Below are 15,755 nucleotides of genomic sequence, written 5' to 3'. Positions count from 1 at the left end.
ATCAATATATGGCTAAGTAAATTTGTTTGTTTCCCTAGTGATCGGCATATGGTGTTTGCTATGCACTAGCCCAATATGGGACCCAAACTGTGGTGTAGTAGAATTACTATGCACAAAATATTCTTCACAAGAAAATAAATATTGTAAAAATGTTATTTTGTTAGCATCAGAAATATATTTTAAATACGCAATGAAACGTATTAGACACATCATAAAATGTCCTCATATTCATGCTTGGCCATCATACAGTTCACTGAAATCCACATATTCTCGGACTCAAGCGCTGCCCCTTTCCTATTAATTTTTGTGGGGTGAGGGTGGAGAACGTTCCCAAAGTGCTATTACATCAAATCATTTGTGTTAACGATGTTGGCAATGTTTCAGCTCTTTTACTGCCTTCTGCTTTCTTCAGGACTTGATGACCTAAACAAATATGAATAGATTCTGTTTGTATTAGGTTGGCATGTCAAAACCTTTCCTGACCCATGGTGGGAGCCCTTTTTCAGGGCAAAGTTCAGCAAACCCCGGAAGGGGACCCCAGCCTCCTGCGGGTCATGAAAAACTACTTTGTTTGAGATTGAGTTCCAGACGCGATTATGGTCCCTTCTCTGGGGCTCCAGCCACTGACTGAGGTGTCTTTCCTTACGCAGCCCAGAGTTTAGCACATGCCAGGAGGAGGCTTAACTTTCTCAGTGGCTCTAAGGTCTAGCATGCATTTTTATAGAGCTCCCGGACATCTCAATGGGTATTCTGGCTTCTGTGCGTGTTTCAAAACTACAGCCACTGACCTAAGGTTGGTGTCCCTTCTTGGGCCAAAGGTTTGAACCTCTGAATCACCAGGTTCCAACTAAGTTATAGCTCCACGAGATTTACATGCACATGAGTTTCTGTCCTTAATGGGGGGATCCATCCGCAAACGTAAGGTGGCAGTTCCATCCCAGGGCTGAGTTCCATAAACGCTGCATAGAATCCCAGCCTCCTCCATGGACCACATCTCTACCTCCTCCATGTTGGAGCTCCAGGAAACAATCAAGTGCATTCTGGGTTGCTGTATTGGCCCCATTGGTTCCAGTGATCCCTGACACTGATTTACATTTCCTACGACACCCAAGATTCTTCCTGCAAACGTTAGTTGGAATACATTGCACCTGCCCCTGCTCTATCTTGGCCTTTTGTTTTTTTCCATAAAATTGTATGCTTTGTTTATTTTCTTTGTTTTCATTGATGATAGAATGGAAGGAAGTGTGCTCTATACCTATCCCCACACTGTGATAAGTGGAAGAACTAGCCCAGTGAGGAAAAGAGAGCGAAAGTACAGGAGGTAGAAAGAAGTAGGGAAAGAAAACAACAAACATGAAGAATACAAGAGGGTGTGTGATAAGAAAAGAAAAAATGGGTGAGAGATGAAAGAGAATACGAGGAAGAAAAAAGGGTACGACTGGGCAGGTGGGAAAGAAATTGACATAATAAAGAGAAAATAGAGAGAAATCGGGGAAAGAAGAGGGTGCAATAGAAATGAGAGAGAGAGAGAGAAAGAGAGTGACACAAAAGTGATTAGGATGAGAAGAAAGGACAGGATAAATACATGTGGATGTGAGAGGATGAAGTTGGTGGAAGATAAATGGCAAAGGAGAGAGATGAGTGAAAGAACAGGAGGAAGAAAGGGGGAGAGCAAAACAATAGAAGAGAGACACAAGGGAGAGAAGTTGATCCAGGAAGAAGGGACACAAGAGATACACAATGAGAAGAGCAGACACGCACCAAGAATATGAAGCGGGGGTGCAGAATGAGATGGAGAGAAACATAGAATGAGAGAGGACAGACGGAGAAAGAGAGAGAGTCCAGAGTTGAGACCTGAATGGAGCAGTAAAAGGGATAGAGGATTGAGAGAGGGGAAAGTATGGAATGAAAGCAAGAAAAGACTGAACAAGGAGAAATAAGTGGATTGGGAAAGAGCCTAAATGTAGATCAAGAACAAAAGGTGAAAAACAAGACCAGGTTGGGAGATAACAGGAGAGAGTGCCAGAGAAGACTTGGGTCAACAGTGATGGGGAGCAACAAGTAAGAAAGGGAGGTGAAAAGAGCCAAGTACTAAATGGGAGGGGCAAAGAGAAAGGAGTGGCTGAACAGGAGTTAAAGGAGAGAGTGACTGGGCATATTTAGAGGAAAGACAACCAGAGGGATCTGTTGTGGGATCTAAAAGTGCCAGGATAGAGGAGGCAGAATATGAGGGAATGCGAAGAGAGTACATAAGAGAAGGTGATAAAACAGAAGTTAGAGAGTTGAGGGGTAATTTGGCGCAGGTGAGGAAGAAGGGAGAGAGACCAACTGCAAGAAAGTAAAAAAAGAGCAGTGGAGGTAGTTAGAAATTGCAAAGGCTGGTTAAGGATGGGCTCTGAGACAGAGCAGTAACAGACAAGGGGGCAGTGACAACAAACTATGAGGTAATAATGTTTGGCAATCTGTTGCTGCAACACACTTTCTAATCCCCATTCTTTGTAACTAACATTTGGATGCAGCTGCATGGTCCCTCTACTCACCCCGACCTTTTCATATGTTTGTGATTTGAGGATGTTGGAGAAGGCCAATGCCCCAACCTTCCTGTCAAATTGGCAAACCTGTCAAGATGCCTTCAGTATAATAGTGTTGCTCTTATTGCACTCTTTTTACTTTACCAACAGACCATAAGCCTCATATTGACTTAAATGGACTTGTCTTAATACTTAAATGATTTCACTCTCCTAGAATACCCAACATGGTAAGAGGCATCTTCAAGAGTTTGTTCAGTTGGTCTCTTGGAATGCTAACTCTTCAAAGCTAGTCCAGAAATGTCAATTTTTATTTTCAAGGCGGGATTGGTAGAACAAATATTTAAGTCTACTATAAGGAGGTTAATATGTGTGCTCACACCTCCCCTTTTGTCATCTGTGGTACACACATGGCAAGGATGCATATTCCCCATTATCTAGATTATTCTGCGAAGTGTAAGAGGTGTCACAAACAGAAAAGTGGGGGATACTAAGTAAGAGTGCCGGGATGCATGAAAGCCTCTTTGTGGTGTAGCCAGTGGATCAGGGGCTTTAGTCACCAATCCTAGGTGGCAGACCCCACTGAGAGCAGTGTTTCCTAAATCAGGGAGGAGTCTCGGCCTCTTTTATAGCAAAAAGCTCTAAATTGCTGAGTCAGAGCTCAATGCAATGTACCCACACTCTTGGTTTGGAGCCCCTGCACCCGGGGCTTCACCCAATGTTCCCAGGTGGCAGTCTCTACCCAGACCAACATTTTGTGTACTTTTGAGTTGAGACCTGGGATTTTCACAAAGCTGTAATTTGTCTGCAACAGAACTTCAAGAAATATGTAAGCACACACTTGATTTGCCACTCCTGGGCTTGGAGTCCAGCCAGTGATCCACCGTGTCTCTCCAAGTTAGTACTCCCATAGGCCTCAAACACCTTCCAGGTTATTTTCTTCGTTCCTGGTGTGCAGTCATCAATTCGAGGTTGCTGTCTCTATCTAGGGCAGGTATCTGCAATGCCCAGGAGGAGGTAAAGCTTCCACCATGGAACCAATTTCTGACTTGTGCGATGTTCCACCAGATCTCTTCACTTCTCCCCATGCAGGAGCCATTCCCTATGAGGCTAGGGAAGTCAGGATGCAACCCAATAATCTCCCTAGGGGTGGTAAAAAGCAAAAGGACCTCATTGGGTGAGACTCCAATCATGGGGATTAGGATGACGGTCTGGTGAAAGACCTCCCTAAACTCTTACCCCCAAAAGCCTTACCATAGTTGACACCTTCCTTTTCATTATTAAGGAATAATACTGAGTGTTATTGTGACATTTCTACTGTCTAATCTGTAAATCAGATGAACCAAAGGAACATACAGATTAATGATGGGAGTAATCATCCAATAACTGTGACGAGGTGGCCACAGGAAGGCATGAAGAACACATCAAAGAGATTATCAATCAAAGCTGACGCTACTCTGGGGCGAATCCAGCTGTATAAAGTAGGCATCAAAGAAGGACTACTGAAAGAGGGGAGCAGGGCAAGCAGTGAAGGAAGCTGGCGTTCATCCTGCAGGCCACAGGAAGTTCAAACCAGCGCTGCCTAATTTGCTGAAAGACAATCGTTCTCAGAAGGAGAAACGGAAAGGAGCCTTGCCATCTGGAGGTCAACCAATTTCCTTCCGCCTCCCTAGTCTGCATGTTCACCTCCGAGCAGCAGAATTAGGATTGCGCTGTAATCAAATTACGTCATCACAGACTGGTGCCTTTGACTGCCATTCAATGCACAGGGACCTCCGCGCAGACACACATGATGAAGTTCCTCTCTATTGATGCCCTTGAACCATTTGGAAGCACTGCAAATAGCCCCCAGGTGGAGATGTTCAATGTTTAATTAACGGGTTCCACCAAACAGGTACAGTTGAAGGCTGACCACCCGATATTTCAAAAAAGGTAGCAGGCGCTCCTCTCCAGAAAGAACATGGTATGATAACCTGTTCTGAGATGAGTTTGCAGCACACGCTTTTTGCTCACTGTACCTTTCACAGATCGGAAATATGCATTTGCATATCAGTATTTGTCCCGCCCACATGGGCAGTCCAGCACCGAAATGCTATGGCAATTCCTCTCTGAACAAGAGTACCAGCAGCAACCCCATACACGTGTTTCAACCTTGTTGGGCCTCATAAGTGTGGTGAAGCTGTGCCTCTCTAAGCACAGTGAGCAGGGAGTCCACCTCTGGTTGCCCCCAGGTAACTCAGGGAGCCCAACCCCAAGTTCCTTGCAAATATTTCAAAAAAGGTAGCAGGCGCTCCTCTCCAGAAAGAACATGGCATGATACCCTTAGTATGAGATGAGAGTTTGCAGCACACGCTTTTTGCTCACTGTACCTTTCACAGATTGGAAATAACCATTTGCATATCAGTCTTTGTCCCGCCCACATGGCCAGTCCTGTTACACCATTTAAGTGATGGTCATTGTTTTACAAGAAAAGGTTCTGTGGTTCAATACAACGCTCCGCCTCGCTGAAGTCAGCCAATTCTGCCTGTACAAGTATTAGCGGTCTAGTCTTTCCACGTCCTCAACGAACGTCGGATGCAAGTCATGTGATCCCTTTAAAGCAGAAGCGGGGCTCTCTTCGTAGCGTCGCTACTGTTTTCAGAGACGCTCCGTAAGTTCGCATCTATGGAGAATCAGTTTCCTCTAACCTTCTTTCTCCTTTTTTTCTTTCTTTTTATACTAACCACTCTATTTTGTACCGTAGAGCATATTTTCAGTTCCATTTCCCCACGATTCGTCTAAGTTCGCCCGTACTTCCGGGTCTGCCGAATCCAGCCTCCTGTCCTTCTTTCAGTCCCCGATCGGGCGAACTCTTGATACTCCTCCTGCCTAACACAGTGAGTGGTCTCTTCCCCTTCCTCTGTTCCTACCTTAATCCATTTCCTGCACTTACTTACCTCCCGTTACAGGATCCCCCGGAGCAATTGGGAGATTTATTCCAGACGGGTTCCCTTTCCAGGGGTTTTCTTCGCTCCATGTAGAGTCCTTCCCGGTACTGGAATTCCCGTAAGACCTTTCTCCTTTCTTTCCATCTCGAACACTCCATCTCTTATCAATCACACACTCACCAATCATTCTTCTTACCCTTTAGAGACCCGGCTTCCCGCACTACCGAGAATTCACAACAGAAGACATCCATCCACCCGAGAGGCACTCGTCTAGATCGTCCAGGGTTTTTTTCCCCGGAGGGTTTCCCTGGGGCTCGTGCTCCTTTCACCGTGGGCTGTTCCATTGCGGTGTGGGGGTAGGGTCCTCAGGGGGTCTCTTACTTCTGCAGTTGCTGCTTCAGGATCACCAACCCAACCAGGTTAGTGCATGAATTGCAATATTCAGTTGAGCCGGTCTTTGCTCATTATGTAATAAGTCCAGCACCAAAATGCTATGGCAATTCCTCTCTGAACAACAGTCCAGCAGCGACCCCATTCACATGTATCAGCCTTGTTGGGCCTCATCAGTGAGGTGAAGCTGTGCCTCTCTAAGCACAGTGAGCAGGGAGTATACGAGTGGCAGCAACGGCATGAGATGTTAAATGCTCTGTTGTGTAAATGTACCATGTATATGTTTTGTATTAAAAAAAAGCAATCATTCTAAAGTAATTTGGAAAAAAGAAAAAAAACAAGAGGTTGGGAATTGATAGACCACACTCTCAGCTCACATATATATTTATAAAATAAGTTGGAACATAAAGTTGTGAAGGTATGTGCTGGTGACTTGTAGACATTGAGTGTCAAATAAGAAAAGAAGTAAAAAATGCACACTACTGTGCTCTCAAATTAACCTATTAGGACAACCTTTTATTATATAGTATTCTGACCATAGGTCCTAATATTTGGGTTATCCCTTTAGTTAAATATTCAGAAGCATGGAGAGTAGCAGTGGCATGACCTTGTTGAGTTGGGCCGGGCGGTCCAAGCAACACGCCAAGACAGCTGCTGCATTGACTCTGTGGAGTCACAATGACCAAATAAGAAGAAAGCCGGAGTACACGTCGAATGTGTGGGAAGTCTGATGTGACCTGAGGCCTCATGAAGAACCAGCAGCGCAGTGATACCCAGAGAACCAAGAGTCACAAAGTAGTCAGGAGTGATCTCCCTTGTCCCAGTAATGATACCCAAAGAATTAAGTGTCAAGTGTTCCTCGGGAGTGAAGTCCCGCATCGCGATCGTAATACTCGGATAACCCAGAGTCATTTATTCTTTAGAAGTGAAATGCCTCATCACAACAGTGATACCCGTAGACCCAAGAGTCAAGTCTTTATTGAAGGTGCTCTCCCTCAATGGAGTGTGAAGATAAAAAGCCACACAGTCTAAGAGTGCCTCCAGAGTGAGCTCCCTCGTCACAGTGGGAATCTTAAAATATATGCAAAACACCAGAAGGACAAATAACTGTCTGAAAGTGAGTTTTCTATAAAGTATTGATAACCAGGAGAAAAGTGAATAAGGCTTTTAAATTGTTTTTAAAAAGTCAGTGGGATGAAATAAAGAGACTTGTCAGGAGTTAAAAGATCTGCCAAGAACCAGTTTATGGAACTGTTCAAGACGGACCAGGAGAAGGGAGTCATTCTCCTAGTCGAGGTCTAGTTGGTGAATCAGACACTGTTGCAAGAGACTCCTGTTCAACCTGAAACTGAAGTACTTCACCAGGAGAAGGGAGTCATTTTCCTGGTGGTTAAATAAGAACTGTTTTCAATGCGTTTTGGTTTACTTCCTTAGTGTCAGGGATAGAGTAGTTTGTTTGGACAGTGTTTAAGTTTCTTTTTGACTTACACCCTGATGAGCATCCATATTTTTCTAGGTTGAGGTGGGAAAACTCCCTCTAGAAGTAGGGAGGGATCAGATTCTTACTTCATTTAATAAACATATATAGCCAAAATGCCACCTGTTTTCACGTTCTCACTCTAGTATGACACACTTGCACATGTTAGAGCTTTGGAGGAACCTTCAGTTCTTTTGGTTTGGTTCCACTGACCAGCACAATGACAGTGATGCTTAGTCACTTGGGTCCTGTAGCTGTAGGGGTGATGGCAGAGGATGGGGTGTACAGGGATGGGGATGCACACTTGTGGAGGTCTGGAGGTAGGTGAGCAAGCAGTAACACGGTACAGGTTGAAAGGGGTGTACAAGAGTGAAGTTGGTTGTGTACAGTGTGAAAGGATTGTGGAGGCAGCAATGCTGATCATTTCTATATCTAGCAAGCAGGTCCTTGTTGGCATGTGCACCCATCTACTGTGGCAGAATACTATTTTTCAGGATGCTGGAGTAATGAGTAACCTGGGAAACATGCTCAACAGTGGGTGATGCAGACACTGAAATCCCATGCCCTAAGCATGTTCATGTTGTGCTGCTTACGAAATTGAAATATGTGTTTCCTTGTCTGGGAAGATGACCACTATCTCATTCACCAGAACTTATTTATCCCTGGATAGTGTTGAGGGACATTTACATATAGACCTGTGGTCAGACCGCCTCCAAAACCTACCTCAAAACCACAGAAATAGTAGGCTGGGACATGAATTGCCAGAGAGCATACCCACTATATGCTAGGATATCCATATTACAAACATGCAGCACTGGGAGTATCTTAAGAGGGGGTATAGGCAGGGGTGGACTGGGAACCAAAGCAGGCCCTGGAAATAATTTTCAAAATGGCCCCATATACCACATTTTCAGCAAGCCCATTGCCTTTCTTATAGGAAAATTTGGAAATAGTAGACAAAAGAGGTGAGGGTACAGAGGCCTACTGGGAAATCTAAAGAGTTCCCTATAGGCTAGTCCACCCCTGGGTATAGGTATGAATGGCATAACTGCAATATGTCATCCAGGATGAGCTGAAGGATGGAGATGATGGAATAGTATTATACAATTCCCCCCCCCCCCCAAAATGTGGTATCAATGCACAGCCGCACAAAATGCAGATATTGAAATCCAAAACACTGCACAGTTGGGTTCTAGCAGTGGGGGTATAGGTATGGTGGGAAGCAAAGTAGTTAACTGGTGGGTAAGAGGGGATGCATTGAAACTAAGCCAGTAAATGGCACCAAAATGATGGTATGCTTGTCTACCCTGTAGAGTGAGTATTTGTACACTGCTGAGGATCCATGGTGATTGTCTAACCCCTTTCAGAGGGACCCACCCCCTTGTGCTGTGCTGCTCCTTTATCTTCCCTTCTCTACCAATCTCTACACCTACACCTCTTGCTTCATTGCCTTACTGTAACGCTCACCTGGTATCCACGGGGACGTCACTCAGCCGGTCCTGGCCTCTTACGACCTCAAACCCTTCCCTGGAGGCTATTCGACTGGCGACTGGGCCTGAAACACAGGATTGGTAGAGTTTTACTCCCTATTGTCTCTGTGTGCTTGAACCCCTTCCTCCCCGGGGTCCAACCCTTCCCTTTGATCCTCAGCTCACCTTGTTTTCTTGGATGGTGTGCTCTCCGTCCTGCGTTCAGCGCAGGGGCGCGTTGATTGATGCGGGCTCGTTGCTGCCTAGTTACTTCACTGGCGAGAGTCCGACTGGTAAGTATAATGAGTCTTTGAACAGTTCTCTAACTTCATCCCTTTCCTTCTTAGATGATGGCCAGCATCTGGGGATGGCGGTGTGCTGGTGAGATGAGTGGCACTGAAGGTGAGTGAGAGCGCAATGCACCCTTTTCGTATTTGTATTGAACTGAGTTCTTTTTCTGTGTCTTTTAGGTGCCGCGACGTTGTCGGCGTGGATGCCGGTTATGAAGACAAAATGCGGGGAGTAAGAACGGCATGCAGTGCCTCTAGATGTTTCCACGGTAACCTGGAGTCTCTTTTCCCCCTCGCAGATGGATGAGAAGTTCCGGAGACACAGTTCCCCCAGAGCGGCTTAGATTCAGGTAAGCGTTTGAAGCTCGTACTGTATTTGAAAAAAAATAAGCGAAGAGCTGTTGAATGCTTACTAATGCCTTTTCTCTGTTCTTTTCCTCTTCTTTAGGAAGCGGCGTGCCGGGATGAGAATGACACCGCCGAAGATGCCCGCAGAACAGGAGCGTAGAATAATAGGCAGAAGGGCTGCAAGGTAAGGCTGTTCCTAACGGTGTTCTTGTTCTTGCAGGAGCTGGGCACAGAAGAAAGATGCAGGCCCACTGGAGACCGATCCGAACACGGTGAGTGTCACGCTGCAGGTGCAGAAAATGCAAAGCATGCTTCTCAGCCTGGGTGTGGCTTAAATAGTCTCTGAGTATCCCAGGTGCCTCTGGGCTGAACCACACCCAAAAGACTAGACCACACATGCAGTTCTGGGAAACGAAATATGTGGGGGCATCCATCTTGTCCCCATCAATGCATTACAAGTCCAATCCCCAATGTTATCCTATGGGAGTGAGTGAGTCTGGTGCCACAAGCGCCAAGTCTGACTCCAAGTGAGTCTTTGGAGGGATGGAGAGGCCCTTGACGGCCATGTAGGTGATCGTGGCCTGGCTCCAGCCTGACATCTTGGAGGGCTGGGGACAAGGGGCAGGAATCATGACAGCACTCACCCCCACGGCCCCTCTAAAGGTGGCTCTTCTGTCTGGTCCTGGTTTGGTTGGATGGTTTTGATGAAATTGTCTAAGCAAGCGAGGTGCATGGATGTACTCACAAGGCTCCCATGTTCTGTCTTGTAGACCATACGCCTTCCAGTCTACTAAGTAGTATAATCTGGATCTGACGAACTTTGAATCCAGGATGTCCTTGACTTCGAATTCTGGCTCCCCGGCTACTACTACTGGCCGTGGTGGCGTTGCTACCCTGGTCCCAGGTTGAACAGGTTTAAGGAGAGACACGTGGAACACAGGATGAATCTGCATGTTTGACGGCAAAGCTAGTTTGACCGCCACAGGATTTATCACGGATGTGACGGTAAATGGACCCAGGTATCTTGGACGGAAAATTTGGGGTCCTTTAATGGACACATGTTTAGACGCCAGCCATACTTTGTCTCCCATTTGGTAGTTGGGGGCCTTTGCTCGGTGTTGATCAGCAAACTTCTTTTGGCGAAAGTAGGTGTTCAGCTGCCCTTTTAAAGGTTTGAGAAATGGTCGTGTGCAAGGTTTTGACTGCTGGCATTTCCAGGGTTGTAGGAATGTCCAACTCAGAAGTACGTGGGTGCCTGCCATACATGGTATAAAAGGGTGTCTGCCCGGTGCTGGTGTGTCGGGAATTATTATAAGCATATTCAGCAATCCATAATAGGTTGAACCAGCTTCCTTCAGCTTGGTGTAACATGCAACGCAGATACTGCTCGAGAGTCTGATTTGTCCTCTCAGTTTGACCATCCGTTTGGGGATGGTGACTCGTGGATAGCCGGATGTCAATCTGGGCCATAGAGCAGCATTTTCTCCAGAGGTTTGATAGGAACTGAGTACCTCGGTCTGAGACCAAAACTGAGGGGAACCCATGGAGCCGTACCATGCCTTCAAGAAACACCTTTGCCAGAGTGGAAACATTTGGGAGCCCCTTTAGAGGAATGAAATGTGCCATTTTTGAAAACAGGTCCACGACCACAAGAATAGTGTTAAACCCTTGACTGGGTGGTAAGTCAGTAATAAAATCGAGGGACATTGTGTGCCAGGGTGCTGGTGGGATTTCCAATGGTTGTAATAGCCCACCCGTTTTCTGCTTGGACGACTTGTTTTGAACACACACTCCACGAGACAGGATGAATTGGATAATGTCTTTACGCCACGTAGGCCACCAATAATTTTGTTTTACCTTGGCTAGGGTTTTAGTGATTCTTGGGGTGGCCCTCGATCAAGGAATCATGATAACCGGATATGACTTGTTCTCGTAGTTCTTGGTTTGGTAAGAATAAACGATTACTGAAGTAGGGCAGCTGATCTTTTATCATGTAATGTTCTCCTTGCGCACCCCATGCTTGTAATTGTTCCGGACTCATCAGGTTTTGGATTTCTTCACGTATTTCTTTCTGAGTTGTGGTTGCTGTGATTCCTAGGAGCTTGTCACTCGGGATGATTGCTATTGGATCAGGAGTCTGATACCCTTGCTCTTCCACCCCCATACGGGAAAGGGCATCGGCCTTCCTGTTTTTCACCCCTGGTCGAAATGTAATCACGTAGTCATATTCAGCAAAAAAAAGAGCCCAACGTAGTTGTTGTGGGGATTGGGCCTTTGCCTTTTTAGGTACTGGAGGTTCCGGTGGTCAGTTATTACGGTGATTGTGTGTCTGGCGCCCAAGAGATAGTGCCTCCATGCCTTAAAGACTGACTTAATGGCTAGGAGTTCTTTGTCTGTAATTGCGTAATTGAGTTCAGGGGGTGTGAATTCACGTGATCAGAAGGCAACAGGGCGCAACTGGCCCGTTTCGTGGTCCTTTTGTGAGAGGACGGCTCCCATAGCCTTGCTTGAGGCGTCCGTTTCCACCAGGTATGGGAGATCAGGGCGAGGGTGGCGTAAGATTGGGGCAGATGTGAATCTTGCTTTGAGTTCCTGGAAAGCCTCCTCGGCTTCAATTGTCCACTGGAACTTTTTGTTGCTTTTCCTTAGTAATGACGTGATGGGATGCACGATTTGCGAAAATCCTGGGATGAACCGGCGGTAGACGTTTGCAAAACCCAGCATACTTTGAACCCCCTTGAATGAAGTTGGGGATGGCCAGTTCAGGATAGCATCTACCTTGTGTACATCCATTTGGATTCCATTTGGGCTGAGAATAAAGCCCAGGAATTCCACCTCAGAGACGGGGAGCACTTTTCGAGCTTGGTGTAGAGCTGGTGTTGGCGGAGTTTCTCCAACACGGATCAGACGTGTTTAACGTGGTTCTGCTTTGATGCAGAATACACTAGGATATCGTCGATGTACACTAGAGCGCAGACATCAATCAATTCCTGTAGGACATCGTTCATGAAGTATTGAAATGCAGCAGGCGCGTTGCAAAGGCCAAAGGGCATTACTTGATGTTCGTACAAGCCGTATTTGGTGCGTAAAGCGGTTTTCCATTCGTCCCCCTGTTTTACGCGAACAAGGTGATATACCCTCCCCCCCCCCCGTCAGGTCGAGTTTCGTGTAGATTTGGGCATCTTTGACTTGATCAAACAATTCAGGGATCAGTGGCAGGGGGTTGCGGTTTTTTACGGTAATCTGGTTCAGTGCGTGATAGTCGATGCACGTTCTCAAGTCCCCCTCCTTTTTCGGTACGAAGAATAGAGGACTGGCTGCTGGAGACTTCAAGGGACGGATGAACCCGTTGGCCAGGTATTGGTCAAGATAGGCCTTCAGGTGCTGGTTTTCTGGGTCCGTGAGTGTGTAAATTCGCCCACAAGGGATTTGTGCGCTGGGTATCAGATCGATTTGGCAATCGTATGGTCTATGCGGTGGCAGGGTATTAGCCTTCTCTTTCTGAAAGACATCTTGAAAATCCTGGTATTCACTTGGGAGGGTGCCGATTGCCACCGTCGCAAGCATGGAGGTTCTGGTGTCTATTGGTTGTTTCTCTTGGCGATAACGTGTGGGCGCAAGTATCGGGAAAGGCCAATTCTTTTGCTCGCCAATCGATTCGAGGATTGTGAGCTACCAACCATGGCATTCCCAAAATCAACCGGAACTGTGGTGCCTTAATGAGGTCGAAAACGATGGATTCTTGGTGTCCATCCTGGCACTGAAGGGTTAAAGCCGCAGTGCATTGGAATACTGGACCAGAAACTATTTCTGTGCCCTCGACAGTGATAACAGTGTGGGTGGTTGATTTAGGGCATAACGGAAGCCCCATCTTTGCTGCAAGCTCCTGGTCGATGTAATTCCGAACGGCCCCACTGTCTATGTACGCTCTTACTGCGTGCTTCCGAGATGGTTGTTGGGGATTGATTAAGACCACAGGTAGTGCAAAATGGGAGGTCTGTAGTTCACTTTCTTCGCTCGACATGTGGACCCCTACACTTGCCGGGCTGGAGAGTTTTTCCGATTCCTTGATGGTATCTTGCTTGTCCGTGGCCCCTACTGTCATCTGCGGTGGCTTCACAGGGCACTCTTTAAGGAAATGACCTGACCTTCCACAGTACAGGCATAACTGCTGTTGTCTCCTTTTATCACTTTCCGCGTTAGTCAAGGGGGACCTGACGCCCCCGATTTGCATTGATTCTCCTGAACCTTCCGCTGTTCAGGTATTATTGTCCTTTGAATGCACATACATAGTGCGAGGGTCCGGTCTGACTCGGTCTGCTCTTCGGTCCTGCAACCTATGATCCAGTTGAACAACAAGGTCAATTAATTCTGAGCAGTCTTTTGGGGGGTTCACTACTTGTGTGAGAACATCCTTGAGCTCCCCCCGCAACTCCTGATGAAATAACGTGGTTCTCTTCTCCACTGGCCATTCTGCTTCAACTACGAGTCTATTGAACTTGGCTAAGTATGTTAATAAGTCTTGATTCCCCTGGCGTAGGGACAGAAGTTCGTTGTCTAATGCCTGCCCATGAGTACGCCGGGCAAACAGCTTTTCCATCTCCTTCTGAAAGCCCCTGAAGTCATGCAGCAAAGGATCATCTTGGGCCACAAAGGGTACAGACCAATTTGCGGCGCTACCACTCAGATAGGATAGCACAAAAGCGACCCGTGATTGGCGATCCGGAAAGGCCCCTGGCCTACAAAGGAAGTGCAGGCGGCACTGGTTCATGAATGTTGCAAACCTCTTGGGATCCCCTTAAATCGTTCAGACGGGGCCAAGAGAACTGCCCCAGGAAGGGTTATCTGAACGGGATTGGCTGATGGCCCTGGCATCGAGGGTACGCTTCCCGGCAATGGTGCATGCCCTGCTTGTGACTGGAGAAGTTGTCGGCTTAAATCATCAGTACGTTCTTTGGCTACTATCAGCTCCCTTCTCAGGATGTTGGTCTCCTGCCTGGCTGCATGTACTTTGGAACGTAGCTGTCCCAACATTTGAGCTAACTGGTCGGTTTCTGACGTTTCCATGACGCCCAGGTGGATTTTGATGTGAGGCTTTGCGTTCTGTAATGCTCACCTGGTATCCACGGGGACGTCACTCAGCCGGTCCTGGCCTCTTACGACCTCAAACCCTCCCCTGGAGGCTATTCGACTGGCGACTGGGCCTGAAACACAGGATTGGTAGAGTTGAACTCCCTTTTGTCTGTGTGCTTGAACCCCTTCCTCCCCGGGATCTAACCCTTCCCTTTGATCCACAGCTCACCTTGCTTTCTTGGATGGTGTGCTCTCCGTCCTGCTTTCAGCGCAGGGGCGCGTTGATTGATGCAGGCTCGTTGGTGCCTAGTTACTTCACTGGCGAGAGAACGACTGGTAAGTATAATGAGTCTTTGAACAGTTCTCTAACTTCGTTCCTTTCCTTCTTAGATGATGGCCGGCATCCAGGGATGGCGGCGTGCTGCTGAGATGAGTGGCGCTGAAGGTGAGTGAGAGCGCGAAGCGCCCTTTTCGTATTTGTATTGAACTGAGTTCTTTTTCTGTGTCTTTTAGGTGCTGCGACGTTGTCTGCGTGGATGCCAGTTATGGAGAAAAAATGCGGGGAGTAAGCACAGTATGCAGCGCCTCTAGATGTGTCCACGCTAACCTGAAGTGTCTTTTCCCCCTCGCTGATGGATGAGGAGTTCCGGAGACACAGTTCCCCCAGAGCGGCTGGGATTCAGGTAAGCGTTTGAAGCTCGTACTGTATTTGAAAAAAAATAAGCAAAGAGCTGTAGAATGCTTACTAATGTCTTTTCTCTGTTCTTTTCCTGTTCTTTAGGAAGCGGCGTGCCGGGATGGGAATGACACCGCCGAAGATGCCCGCAGAACAGAAGGAGCGTTGAATAATGGGCAGAAGGGCTGCAAGGTAAGGCTGTTCTTAACAGTGTTCTTGTTCTTGCAGGAGCTGAGCACAGAAGATGCAGGCCCACTGGAGACCGATCCGAACACAGTGATTGTCACGCTGCAGGTGCAGAAAATACAAAGCATGCTTCTCAACCTGGGTGTGGCTTAAATAGTCTCTAGGTATCCCAGGTGCCTCTGGGCTGAATCACACCCAAAAGACTAGACCGCACATGCAGTTCTGGGAACCGAAATATGTGGGGGCATCCATCTTGTCCCCATCAATGCATTACAAGTCCAATCCCCAATGTTATCCTATGGGAGTGAGTGAGTCTGGTGCCACAAGCGTCTAGTCTGACTCCAAGTGAGTCTTTGGAGGGATGGAGAGGCCCTTGAGGGCCATGTAGGTG

General features: G+C 47.1%; 1 protein-coding gene across 2 annotated transcripts in view; it reads left to right on the top strand.

Moving 5' to 3' along the window:
- Positions 1–15,755, top strand: part of LOC138581414 (cytochrome P450 2D15-like) — a 703,698-nt gene that overhangs the window by 501,686 nt on the left and 186,257 nt on the right. The gene's annotated exons all lie outside the window — the stretch shown is intronic.

The sequence above is a fragment of the Ambystoma mexicanum genome, chromosome 3p (genome assembly GCF_040938575.1).
Source record: "Ambystoma mexicanum isolate Mex_15411 chromosome 3p, UKY_AmexF1_1, whole genome shotgun sequence".
Lineage (NCBI taxonomy): Eukaryota > Metazoa > Chordata > Amphibia > Caudata > Ambystomatidae > Ambystoma > Ambystoma mexicanum.
Note: the sequence above shows the minus strand (reverse complement) of the source record. Positions and strands in the feature narration are given on the sequence as shown.